Genomic DNA, 14579 nt, shown 5'->3' with positions numbered 1-14579 from the left:
CCTGGTATCTGCAGGGGACTGGTTCCAGGACTTCTCTCCAATACCCAAATCTGCAGATGCTCAAATCCCTTTTCTAAAATGGGATTTTTACTGGAACACAGTATTTGCAAACATCCTCTGGTATACTTTAAATCATCTGTGGATTACTTATAACAGCAGTCCCCATCTTTACGGCACCAGGGACCAGTTTCGTGGAAGACAATTTTTCCACGGACAGGGGTTGGGGGTGAGTGGTTGTGGGGAAATGGTTTCAGGATGAAACTGTTCCACCTCAGATCATCAGGCACTTGTTACAATCTCATAAGGAGAACACACCCTAGATCCCTTGCATGTGCAGTTTACAATAGGGTTCACACTCCTCTGAGATCTAATGCCCTGCTGATCTGATAGGAGGTAGAGCTCAGGCAGTAATGCTTGCTCACACACCACTCACCTCCTGCTGTGTGGCCTGGTTCCTAACAGCCCATAGACAGGAATATGTCAAAGCCCTGGGGATGGGGCCCCCTGACTTACAATACCTAATAAAATGTAAGTGCTATGAAAATAGTTGTTATACAGTACTTTTTACTTGTATTATTTTATTGTTGTATTGTTATTTTTTATTGTATGCTTTTTTCCAAATATTTTTGACATATGGTTGGTTGAATCCTCAGATGTGGATCCCATGGATATGGAAGGCCAACTGTACTTGAGAAATAAAGGCAGAAACTACAGGTTCCTAACTGGCATGTAGAGAGTGAAATAGTAATCTTTTTTTTTTGAGAAGGAGTCTCACTCCATTGCCCAGGTTAGAGTGCAGTGGTGCCATCTTGGCTCACTGCAACCTCCACCTCCCAAGTTCAAGCAATTCTCCTGCCTTGGCCTCCCAAGTAGCTGAAATTACAGACACATACCACCATGCCCGGCTAATTTTTGTATTTTTAGTAGAGACGAGATTTCACCATGTTGGCCACTCTTGTCTGGAACTCCTGACTTCAAATGATCCACCCACCTCGGCCTCCCAAAGTGCTGGGATTACAGGCATGAGCCACTGAGCCCAGCCAGAAACAGTAATCTCTACTAATATTGAATGAGGCATAACAGATATGAAAAGGAAATAGAAGTCTTTTTCACTATGTTAAGTTTGAAGAATTTGGGTTAACATGCCTAATAAGCAGTTGAAAATTTAAGTTTGCACACAGAGAGAGGTCCTGAGTTGGTGACAGATCTTTCTCACTCCTTTTTCTCTTTCTACTAGACCAAGTCAGGATGCCAGTAAGAATAATAAAAATAGTTTCCAATTCTTGAGTGCCTACTTGATGCCTGACCGTGCTGAGCTTTATATATTATCTCTATTCCTTTTCACAACCTTACCAGGAAGATACAGGTGGAACATCCCTAATCTGTAAATCTGAAAGCCAAAGTGCTACAAAATCTGAAACTTTCCAGTGCTAACATGACTCTCAAAGGAATTGCTCTTCCAAGTATAATGCAAATATTCCACAATCTGAAAAAAACTGAAATTCGAAACACTTTTTGCCCCAAGCATTTTGGATAAGGAATTTAGTAAGTCCCTGGTGAGGCTTGTACTCACAACCTTGAGACTAAGTAAACTGAATCAACTGTCCAAGACAACATAGCTGCTAATCAGTGGGGGAGGCATCTGAATACAGTTTTATTCTTATCAAAGCCTCTTTCTATTATACTACCATAGGTTTAACTTGAATGACCAAGTTCATTCTGGAAAGGGAAAAAGAGCAAAACTAATGGAGCTCTCAAACTGAGAATATAGGGAATGAGTCTAGGAATATGAGGCTTCAAAAAGTACAAGTTTAATAGTGATATGAAAGAGCTGGAAAGAAAGAAGAAGTTATGATTTAAAGACACTTTAAACCAGAAGGAGTGTTGGAAATGGCCTAGAACTTTTATAAGTAAAGTGTGGTCCATGGCCTACAGCAGTAGCACACCCAGAAGCCTGCAAATAATGCAGAATCTCAAGCCCCAGCCAGACTTACTGAATTAGCATATCCATTATATGATCCTTAGGTAATCTCTACAATACATTAATGAGAAACACTGGTCTGATACCATTACAATAGATGAAGACACTAACCAGGTTAAAAAAAAACAGTTTGCAAAAGCTAGAACTCAGGTCTCTTCTTTCAATAGATGAAGACACTAACCAGGTTAAAAAAACAATTTGCAAAGCTAGATCTCAGGCCTCTTCTTTCAATAGATGAAGACACTAACCAGGTTAAAAAAAACAGTTTGCAAAGCTAGAACTCAGGCCTCTTTATTTCTCAATCTAGGATTCCTATGTCTTCATTATGTGCCCTCCAGACAAATACAACACTTCAAATTTCACTAACTTGAGGTCTGTGCCATAAACATTCAGGAGTTAAAATGAGTTTCCATCAAATTATCACCAATCATTTTTATTTGTCTCCATTCCATTTGGAATTTTAAGTGCCCCCATGAGTTTTCTACAATCATTTGTTTTTAACATCACTAAATGAAATATAAACATGCTATCTCTGACTACAAAGAATTCTTCTTAAGCTCACACAGTTTCAACCCTAAACACCCAATGTGAAGAGACAGTATAGATAGAATAGAGAGACTTTCTATAGGCAAATTATTTAAAGTCATGGAATCTTAGAGCTGGACGAGGCCCAATATAGTTGAGATGACAAACAGATTTCATCAGAATGGCAATTATATATATGGTTTCTGACAGTGCTGTATCAAAAAGTTATCTGAAGCTGGTTTGGGATCAGCTATTAGCTATATCTGCAATGGGTTGGTTCCAAAGAGGGTGTGAGTGCCAGAGTTACTGACCTTGTAAAGATAAGGAAACTAGGGCCCAAAGAGGTTAAATGAAATATATAAGGTCACATATTGAGAAGATGAACCAGAACTCCAGGTCCCCAACTTCTGATATAGTGGTTTTTATCCTGTATCATACTGCCTCTCCTCTCTATTTATTCAATAAAAAACACAAAATCCTTTTCATGTAATAGATAACTAAAACCTAACCAATTAGAAATTAACTGGGAATAAACACCTCAGCTGGTTTTATGGGCATTAAAGGATTTACAATCCTATAATAAGGACATACATGGAAGTACACTAAAAGATTTAAAATGAAGCCCACAACCTATGGAATGTATCACCGTGATCAATGAATGATCTCTGACTCAGACTGCTTTCTGACATTCTCACTTCATCTAGAGTTTTTCCATATAACAATTCTTCTTTAGAGTTTAGCCATGATGACTCAGGGTACCTAGATGGTATGAAGGAGCCTTCAATTTAAGGAGTAGGAGGAAAATGAGGGGGCCTACTGAATCATTAGCAGCCTACTGAGTTCTGAAACTCAGCAAATCCTTTTGGAAGCCATTTTAAAGTCAGCTTTAGGAGACAAATTCTGGCTAAAGCTTTACAAAACTGGTCCTTAAGCGCTGAACTATATTGAAATGAATCAACATGTCATTTCTAAAAGAGACATAACCAAAAAGCTTTAGCAAAATGTGATATTTTTGTTGAATAAATGTTAGTGATGAATTTTAAAAAAATGTCTGCTCTCACTGAAGTTACAGATTTGCTCAATGTTCAACAGTTTTAAGAGCCCATCTCAAAATTCATCATAGTTCCTTTGGTGAACGAAGAGGGCTACTTCAGAAACTGAATCATCCTATTCTAAATGAAAATAACAGTGAAGCAGTAAGCATATTTAAAAAGCTTTCTGATACATGAGGTATATCTATAGGACAGGTTTCTAATTAGAAGCAGCCACACTTTACAAGAGATACATATTTAACAGATTTTCTCATGAATGATGAACTTAACTAGTTTTGTAATTTGGATGTTTCTATCCTTTGACGGTAAATTTAAAGAACGACAGAAATAATTCAAAGAAAAATCCATCATACTAATAGTAGTTTAAAATCAAAGCAAATCAGCTTTTAGTGCTACCAGTACATGCAGTTCATTAAAAACCTGAAATAAACCCAGAGGAACATGAAGTACTATCCATACTATCTGCCAAGAACCAGGAATTCAACATTAAGAAAAATATCAGGGCCGGTCACTTCATAATTCATTCTTGTGGAAGGAAGAAGTTAAAAACTTCTTTGCCACATTACTGATATTTTCATCTTTTCCTCTTGATTGTCAAATAGAAGCTCAACAGAAGTAGTTTCCCCCTAAGGTCATATATAATTATTATTACAGTAATGATGAAATCCCCAATTGTTTGACATTTTTAGAAAACACAACAAACATCAACAGCTGAAAATAGCTTTTGAAGTTCTACTAGGCTGTTTGTTTTATTATCAAACTTTGCTAGTTTAGGTATGTAGGTTCTGGATGGATACAGGATTAACTCAAGGAGTTTCAGTTTAAACTCAAACTGTTTCCTACATTATTGGGTTTAGAAAGTATTGTATCCTACAGGCCATGTAGTTGTCTCTTAGTATCTGATGAGAGATCTCCATCAAGACATACACCAGAAATAGGCAAGGAAAGTTTAAAAAGATGAAGTATGGGCCGGGCGCGGTGGCTCAAGCCTGTAATCCCAGCACTTTGGGAGGCGGAGGCGGGTGGATCACGAGGTCAAGAGATCGAGACCATCCTGGTCAACATGGTGGAACCCCGTCTCTACTAAAAATACAAAAAATTAGCTGGGCATGGTGGTGTGTGCCTGTAATCCCAGCTACTCAGGAGGCTGAGGCAGGAGAATTGCCTGAACCCAGGAGGCGGAGGTTGCGGTGAGCCGAGATTGCGCCATTGCACTCCAGCCTGGGTAACAAGAGTGAAACTCCGCCTCAAAAAAAAAAAAAAAAAAAAAAAAAGATGAAGTATGGCACAAATAGGAAAAGTATTACACTTGCCTTCCATAGGTTACTTTTTTATGCCTTTAATTCATTCCAAGTCTACTTTATAAGTATAAAACTGGCAGACAAACACTGTTGAAGAGCAATAGGCATGAACAAAGCTGCCAAAGGATGATAAAGAGAGCTATTGGTAAAGTAATGAAGAGATGAAAGTGAAACAGGCAGGAAATTACAGTACCTTGCAATGCACAAGTTGAGAATAACCTTGAACCTGTTGCTGCAAAAATCTACAAAGCTTAATATACTGAATTTTGAAATAATTTCTCAATTACTGTTACTCATTATTATTTCCAAAATTAAGTATAGACTTTAACATAGTCATAAAGTTAAACCCAACATGAAATGTAAAATGCCCTTTTGCAAAGCAACTTCTTCTCTCCAAATGAAAGTTGTATTATTACTTCTATTCTCTACTTAATTTACCCATTTGAGCCTTAGCTCATTAGGTCACAGACACTTAAGTAGAACCAAGTTAAGAGAATTATCCATAGTCATATTTACTATTTTGTGAGAACTGTTTTTTTCCTTTCCTTCCTTCTCTTGCTGCCTTCCCACTCTTTCTCTTCAATCATAAGTTATTTATTTATTCCACAAAATGGAAACGAAAAAAAAATCATCCTGCCAGTAAATCAACAGCCTGAATTAAAGGTATTTCTAAAATAAGTCATACTTCAGTATGGTCATCATCATAGAACTTCAAAAACCTTTATGAAAAACCATTGCTACTTTTTTTTTTTTTTTTAAGAAGAATCAAAGGTTTTAGGCTTTCAGAGTTAATGGAAAGCCCAGGAATTAAATATAGGCTCAGCTGTTCTATGTTAATAGACTCGTGTTTAAAATACATTAAATAACCTAGTGTAGCAGCTGAGTCCTGATATGTGCAGTATATGATAAGAGTCTGGCTATCTATCTATACATTTACATGAATATATACATCTATACACATTAAAGGGACAAAAACTCTGAGTGAATTAAATAACTAGATTCCTAACAATTTACTGAAAAATGTTTAAAATAGGAAGCTTTGTTAAAGTATTCCTTATATGGTTATATACTTACATTCTTAGTGGTCGCTATGTAATTTACTACATAATAAAAGTTTCTAAGTTCTACTTAATGCCATTAAGTTTTAACTATGATTGGTTAAAAATACAAATAAAAACATTGTGCTCCCCCACCATTGCATATAAATAACTAAAAAAGAATGCCTTTCTTTATTCAATATTATCAGAAGAGTAAAAATCATTGAAATAAGTCTAGTTTCTCAGTTTGGAAAAACTGTACCTCTAAAGAATGAACTAGTATAGTAATTGTTCAAAACTAGTAATCCTACATGCATATTGTCCTGAGAGTAGATTTTTACAATCCATATTTATTGAAGTTTTTGGGGGGCATTTAAACATTTAGATGAGATCCAAATTTTTCTATGCCTTTAATAATAAGATTAAAAACAGTTCTTTATGGTAAATCAGAATGTTCTCAAAACAACTACTAATCTGAGAAATGAATCATGAATACAAGACTTAAGAGCCAGATTCATCTCTTAACACGTGTCTTTTAGTTCCGCAAGTGTATGTCATAGCAAGAGTTACACAATTTCACTACATTTTAAATACCATCCCTTCAGTCTTGAATGCAGGATATAAATGAAACATGAAATGACTGTTTTGAATATTTAGTATTATGAACTGTATATGATCTTGTGTGTACGTGTGTGTGCGCGCACACGCGTTTTAACTTATGAGACCTTAAATATCCAAATGAGTATGGTGCCTTCCGTACTAGTCACTCTTAGAGGTGAAATACCCTTATTCCAAATGATGCTACCACAGTCCACAACATTATTAAAATTCCTTTTTAGTTTATGGATGGGTCTGACTTTTATAAACAATAACTGCTTTCTCAGAGTGGCTCTGATTTTTAGAAATAGCATTGTTACTTCCCATTTTCTTTCTGTCAAGATCCTTTGTGAGTCACATCTGATAAATAACATGAAATATCACATGGAAAATCACCCCGTTTTTCCTTAAAAACAAGAAGTAAATACAAAGTAATGAGTTATTTTCACGTGCAGCTCTTAAACTGGCTTAGACGACAAAAAATTTTCTAAAAATACTGAGTAATGTTAGTGTTGTTGTGTAAGTGTATAGCTTTCACAGTGACTACTCTAAAGTAGAAGACTTAGATAGGTGTATAAAATATTTTTACTTTAAAGCAATATGGACAACCAGCCATACACAATTGAGACTCCTCTACACTTCCTTTACCATGCTGATGCTGATTTTAACTACTCATGAGCACCCTGATCTAGTTATGCTAAGTGTTTTGTTTTGAGATGAGATCTGGTTATGTTGCTCAAGCTGGTCTGGAACTCCTGGGCTCAAGTGATCCTCCCACCTCAGCCTCTTGAGTAGCTGAGACTACAGGTGCAAGCCACTATGCCTGGCTCACACTCTTCTTGCAGTTTCTCACAGTCTAGGCATGCTCCCACCTAAGGGCCACTGTACTTAATATTCCCTCTGCGTATGTCTTGCTCCAAGATGACCTACCAGGCTTGCTCTGTTACCTCCTTCAGGTCATTACTCACTTTCTCAAATATTTACCTTCTTCTCAATGAAGTCTTTTCTGACTACCCTTTAAAACTACATTTTGGCAGGCCAGGCGTGGTGGCTCATGCCTATACTCCCAGCACTCTGGGAGGCTGAGGTGGGTGATCACCTGAAGTCAGGAGTTCGAGACCAACCTGGCCAACATGGTGAAACCCTGTCTCTACTAAAAATACAAAAATTTGCTGGGCATGGTAGTGCATGTCTGTAATCCCAGCTACTGCGAAGGCTGAGGTAGGAAAACCCAGGAGGTGGAGGTTGCAGTGAGCCGAGATCACGCCACTGCACTCCAGCCTGGGCAATGAGAGTGAAACTCTATCTCAAAAATAAAAAACAAAAAACCTGCATCCTCCTCCCACCCCATAATCATATCACATTTATTCCCCTTCCCTTTCCCTGCTTTATTTTCCTGTTTGTGTGTGCAACTGTTTATTAAGGGAAATTTCAAATATCCACAAAAATAAAGAGGAGGTGAGAAATCTCATGTATCCATATAGCATCTACCTTCAGCAATTTTCAATATATGGCCAATCTTGTTTTGTCTATGTTCCTCTCCCTTTCAATATTTTAAAGTAAAAACCCACACATCACATTTTAAGTTGTAAACACTTTATTATACATCCCTCAAAGAACACTTTAAAAAAAAAAAAGTACATTTGTCAGTTTTCTCACACCTGAAAAAACTGACAAATCCTTTTCATTAAATATCCAGAGTCTAAATTTCCCCAACTTTGAATAAATGTCTTTTTACAGTTAGTTTGCTCAAAGCAGGATATAACTAAGGTTCATACATTGCATTTGGTTGATAAGCCTCTCAAGTCTCCTTCAGTCTTATAGTTTTCCCTCCCTCTCTTATTTCTTGCTATTAATTTTTTGAAGAAACTAGGTCATTTTTCTTTTATTTATTTTTTTAATTTTTATTTTTTTGAGACAGGGTCTCACTCTGTTGCCCAGGATGGAGTGCAGTGATGCAATCATGGCTCACTGCAGCCTTGACCTGCCATGCTTAAGTGATCTTCCCACCTCAGCTTCCTGAGTAGCTGGGACCATGTCCAGCTAATTAAAAAAATTTCTTTGTAGAGACAGGATCTCACCATGTTGCCCAGGCTGGTCTTGAACTCCTGGGCAAGAGGGGTCTTCCCACGTCAGCCTCCCAAAGAGCTAGGATTACAGTTGTGAGCCATCTTAAAACACAAAGTATTTTATTTATTTTACGGTTTGTGTCTTGTTAGTAGAATGTAAACACCATGAAGGCAGAGATTAGTCTGTGAGGTATCAGCATCTAGACCTGTGACGTGTAAAAGGCATCCAATAAATATTGAATGTATTTGGCATCCATGCCAAAAGTCCACTGCTCACCATCAGCAGAAATTGCTAATCACGGCACTCTTTCCTGCTAAGTCTGAACAAGGACTCCCAGTTTTCTCAACAAAGCACTCTAAGCAGCCACCACTAAACAATCAGATTTGGTACCCCAAATGAAATTTATTTGCTGTCCCTGCTTTAGCCCCCTTCAGAAGTGTTCTATCTCTAAAACATAAATTACTGACTGTGTTTCTTGTCAACTATACTTAAACATTTCTTAGTTTATTTTAGACAGTTTAGGGGAAAAAGAAGACTGTAGCCAAAAAAATAATAGAAAAAGAAACTGCAGAAGATGGTGGGAAAAGGGGGGTATTACATATTTTTAGCATTAGAAACATCCCAAGAGGTTCATTATAAAATAAAAATCAGCAACAAATTTTCTGAAAAGGAAGTAAATTACATGTGTGTTGAATTAATTTTTTAAAAAATACATGAACAGTCACGATTAACCGGAGGTTAAAGACAGATGTCAGGATTTTCCCATTTATAGGCATCAGCAACACATTCTATTTTCCTGCAACTGGTATTTTGAGGTGTAAAAGTATTACAGAGGTGATATAAGAGTACTATGTAGAACCCCATTTCTCTGAAATGGACTTTATGTAGCAAAAAGAATCTGACATATCTGGTACAACATTCTGAAAAAACTGTCAATTCTTCTTACAGTCATTTACAATTCATTTCTGTTAAACTATCAGATGAAGCTCTTTTTCTCTAGGCTTATTTCTGAAGGTAGCTATGCTAATTGAAAGACTCCAGGCTGGGTATGGTGGCTCAGATCTGTAATCCCAGCATTTTGGGAGGCTGAGGTGGGCGTATCACAATGTCAAGAGATCAGGACCATCCTGGCCAACATGGTGAAACCCCAGCTCTACTAAAAATGCAAAAATTAGCTGGGTATGGTGGCACACGCCTGTAGTCCCAGCTGGTCAGGAGGCTGAGGCAGGAGAATCACTTGAACCCGGGAGGTGGAAGTTGCAGTGAGCTGAGATTGCACCACTGCACTCCAGCCTGGCAACAGAGCAAGACTCCGCCTCAAAAAAAAAAAAAAAAAAAAAGACTCCAATCAGATGTTTATGTTTTGATTACTTTTTCTATCAAAAAAGAAAAAAATTAGAAATTCCCTGACATTCAAGAAGCATTGTGCCTTCTCTTTATTACCTGTAAATTCATTAAACAACAAAAAGTATTTAGGACCTACTAAACATAACATGTTAGGCAGTTATTTTCAACCTTTGAAGAAAAAATAGAAGTGATCTATTCAAGACAACATACCAAAAAAAAAAGCTAGTGGCAGAACTTGAAATCATATCCAGATCTTTCAGTGACCAATATTTCTTGTCTTGAAGTTGCCACACATTACTCTGGTGAAATTTTCTATGGCAGAGGTCACACTTGAACTAAGAAAATGTAGTAGGTACCTCCCCTCCCCCACTACCACAAGTGTAAAAAAAATCTCCAAGAACCCAAGTCCCTTGAAAGAATGACTTCTATTTACGTTTCTTGTGTAATATATTCAGAAGGAATCTGGAAAAGATGGCTAGAAATCTATAAACAGAAAGTGCTAAGTGGAATTCACTGTTTATAGACTTCAACTAGAATTTTGTCCCTTATATATAAACGTTGCCAGGAAACTTCATATTATATTATTTAAAAACATCTTCATCAGGTTTTCTTCACTTTGTTGATTTTCTTCCGTTTTCCACTGGCTCTTAAATCTGCTTTGTTCTCCTCAAAAACATAAATGTAACTTTTGGAATAACACTTTTTTCTCCCCAGAGAAACTCCTAAAGCCACCTCAGTGCCATCATATATTGGTCACTATGAAATTTTAATATATACAGTTGAATATATTTGTATAATAAAATAATCCATATAAGCCTTTCTAACAATAAATACAGGATAGGTTTACATTGATGTACTATGGTAAAATTATATGTATATATTAGTTTTCAATTCTAAGTCTTTTGGCTTAAAATCTTTATCAGCTACAGAAGGTTCTATCTAAAAACATTAGTTGTCCACAAAGCATAATAACTATCTATAGTCCTTATCACCTGACCTACTAGAAAACCGTAATAAATCATATTCTGAAATGACGGAATTCTTAAAATACAAAAGTGACATTCTGACAACCCAGAAAGAGGCTGAAGCTAAATCAAATGGAAACATCCTTGGGCTTCCCCTTTGAAACTTGCCTCAGTGGCATTCAGCAGTACTAGACTAGCTTCCTATCCCATACTTTTCAGTTATTTCCTTTCAGGGGTCTCAAAGAAATTATGAAACGTGCACAGCCAGACTTTGCCAGTCAACACTAACTTCTGCCTGCAAACTCCAGCGGCTTAAGTCAAGATAGCATTAGTAGCTTCCTTAAAGTACACATGTCCCTGGTAAATCTGGCTTGCAAATACGAAAGAAAAAGTTCAACATAACCAACAGTAAGAACATTTAAATGCCAATCTTAAGGAACGGATGGAGTTACTCCCCCTGCAAATTCCACTGAGGCAAATTTCCAGCCTACTTTGTAAAAGTCAATAAATACTACTACTATTACATTACAGCACTTCTACCACGCTAATAAAAAGCTAGGTGATAGTTTTCTCTTTAAAATCTGTTAAGTTCACTAGATGAGACATTATATCACTTCACTACATACAACTTTTTATACATATAACTGTTTTACTTTCCAATTATTTGTTTTAAACTCAAGATCCCTTTTAACATACCATAGAGAGGGAACATGTTAGAAGGCTTGGGGGAAAAAAATAACAAAATAACAAACATCTCATTTTCACTTTCTGATGCAACCACCAAAATCTAAAATGTAAGGACAAATACACAGTACAAAATTAAGAGAATTTAGAGTAAGTGAAATTCACTGTTACTACAGTTCTGATCATTATTCACCTGAGGAAAGAGCTAGTAGAAGTGATGCTTAATTTAATTTTTTTGGTACTTTCCAGTTGGTACAGAGGAAATAAAAACTCACAAAATAAACAAGGTCCTCAGAGTTAAAGGTTTTTTTCAGAAGAGGTTGTTGGTATAAATAAAAAAACATAAGGAGGCCGTGTGCGGTGGCTCATGCCTATAATCCCAGCACTTTGGGAGGCTGAGGCAGGTGAATCACGAGGTCAGGAGTTCAAGATCAGCCTTGGCCAAGATGGTGAAACCCTGTCTCTACTAAAAACATAAAAATTAGCTGGGTGTGGTGGCGGGTGCCTATAATCCCAGCTACTCGGGAGGCTGAGGCAAAGAAATGCTTGAACCAAGGAGGCGGAGGTTGCAGTGAGCCGAGATCCTGCCACTGCACTCCAGTCTGCGTGGGACTTGTCTCAAAAAAAGAGAAAAAAAAACCATAAGGAATTCATACTCTGTTAATAAGAACAACGTTTTATGTTTCGAGACATGTAAATCTGGTCAATCAGAAAATATTTTCTGTTGGCTATAAAGAAAACAGCAAAACTGAAACAACTGAATAAAGTGAACATTTTCCACAATTCAAAAATTTTAAATTCATCCTATTATGAAAACTGAATAATGAATTCATATCTCCTTAAGTATGAGTAATACATATTCAACATAGTAAGGGACAATGCCATTTCTGAAACAAAAGATTATGTGCAATGAAAACAAAGTAACATTTTTCAGAGTAAGAAAAAGTAAAGTCTGTGAACCGAAACAGATGACCTTTTCTTATATACAAAGCTTCAGTTTTTAGCACAATCAGCACCTTGTGAATAAAGTGCTCAATAATATTTGTTGATATAGTGTTTGATGACTAAACTACAGGAATACTGTCAGTGCTGTTAAAACCAAGGCACATTTCCTTGTGTGTAGTGATTAAAATCTGTTAAATGTACTGTACATTTTTTAAAAAAAACCTCTGCCCTCTGTTCCATTCTTGCTCTCTTGCCTCTAAGAGACCTGCACGTACAAAAATAAAAGTAGATGGTGACGTGAGTTTATGATTTACATTAATTTCCCTACTCGGAGCATTTTTCAATAAGTCTTTTATGGTTTTAAGATTCAAACACTATGTAAGAATTATGGTTTGAACTACGTAACAATTACATAGACTTCTTTTGGACTTCAGTTAACCTGTAAGTAAAATGAGCATCTTTAACTTTTCCACGGGGCATTGGAGAACGGGTTCCTCCTCATAAATGCTTTCATATCCTCAGACACCAGGCACGGTAGAAGATCAAGCGTATCCATTAGTTAGAGAGCTTTTCACGACCTCAGTTTACCCACTTAGGGAAACGGGCGTATTAGCTTGTTTCCTAGGTGGCCGGGGGGTGAAATTAATTAGCTTGTTTAAAATGCTCTGAGACCCAAAGATGAAAGGAAATGTGAGAGACGCGCAGATGATGACAACAATCATAATAAAAAGAATGACTAACTTGGAAGTCTGCGTTATGTAAGGGACAAAAAGAAGTTATCAGATCCTCACAAACAAAAGGGAAACCCACCGCCCCTTTTCTTTCTCCCATTTCCCTTTCCTCCCCGCCACCCGTTGAGCTCTCCTCTTGCAGCCGGAGCGCGCGGCCCGCCAGGCGCGGGGCTCGGAGTTGGCTGCCTGGCACCCTGCTCCCAGGCGGAGGGGGAGGCCGCGAAGGGCCGGCTCTTGACAAAGGCGCTTCCTCCTGCCAGGGCGCGGGATGGAGGCGCCGCAAACTCCGCTCCCAGCCGCCGCGAGGGCGCGCAGGCGGGCGGGGAGAGCCGGCTGGCTGGTAGCCGGGGGAAGCCGCCGAGGAAGTTGCGCGCCCGCCCTCCCCGCGCCCCTCGGTGGCTCCGCCGCCATCCATCCCGCGGCTCTCCGCGGCCACACTCACCGGACAATTGCTGGTGGCCGGGATCCCAGCGCGGCCCCCGAGACCCGAGGCGAAAGGGTGAAGTGTTGTGTGCGGTGAGCGCGAGCAGACAGCCCACCGTTCAGCTGCTGCCCTCCGCGGCAGCCGGCCGAGCCCAGTGAGGGGAAGTTGACCGCAGAGCCGAGCGCTGAGGAGCCGCGGACGCAGGGAGAGGTGTGGGGGCTGCTTTGTGGTGCGCTCCCCGAGGGCTGGGGACCAATTCGACTGCGCCGCTCGGCTGGCGCTGCTGCTGCTGCTCGTGGAGGCGGCGGCGGCGGCGCCCCCCGACGGTCCGTCCGCCTCACACCGCCTCTGGGTCACTGACACACACTCTCAGGGAGGGGAGGGGACTAGCCGGAAGGCGGGGACTGAGGGAAGGTACGGGGCAGTGCCACAGCGGGAGGCGGTATCGCTGCACCGAGTGGGCTCTTGGGAATTGTAGTTCCCTGGCTGAAGAAAAAAGGGATGCATTGTTGTCCAGCACCCGACCAGGCTCGCTCTGCACTGAGCATGCTCAAGGGCGAGGTTTGGGCCGCCCCTCCCACCGTTACCGTGGTCACACTTAGCGAACGTGTTCAGTGCTGCTGTTGGCTGAACAAGAGCGGTCTTGTGTTGTGCTGCTGTGGATCCAGCCCTTAGCCTGTCTTTCCTACTTCGCTCCACCCGAATCCTAGCCTCACCACTCATAAGTGCCCAGTGAGATCTGACTTCCTCTCGATATTTCAGTGTTCCCTGCTGCCTAATTTATCTTTCACAAACCCTAAGTCACAAATACCTCTGTCCCTCGCTTCCCTCAATTGAATCTTCTCTGTCTAAATTCAGTTTTCTTTACCTAAGACTTGTCAAAACGTAGTTGCTTTCAGTAATTGAACAATTAGGTTATA

The 14579-nt window shown here is 39.2% G+C and overlaps 1 protein-coding gene across 1 annotated transcript in view; it reads right to left on the bottom strand.

Moving 5' to 3' along the window:
• The window catches only part of PELI1 (pellino E3 ubiquitin protein ligase 1), a 61106-nt gene extending 47043 nt beyond the window's left edge, over nt 1-14063 (bottom strand). The window contains exon 1 of the mRNA XM_017522144.2: nt 13678-14063. The gene's annotated coding sequence lies outside the window, so the exon portion shown is untranslated. The remainder of the gene's footprint in view (nt 1-13677) is intronic.
• Nucleotides 14064-14579: the final 516 nt, after the last annotated feature.

The sequence above is a fragment of the Cebus imitator genome, unplaced genomic scaffold (genome assembly GCF_001604975.1).
Source record: "Cebus imitator isolate Cc_AM_T3 unplaced genomic scaffold, Cebus_imitator-1.0 Scaffold23, whole genome shotgun sequence".
In the NCBI taxonomy this organism is placed as follows: Eukaryota; Metazoa; Chordata; class Mammalia; order Primates; family Cebidae; genus Cebus; species Cebus imitator.
The sequence above is the reverse complement of the archived record's forward strand: the minus strand, read 5'-3'. Positions and strand labels throughout refer to the sequence as shown.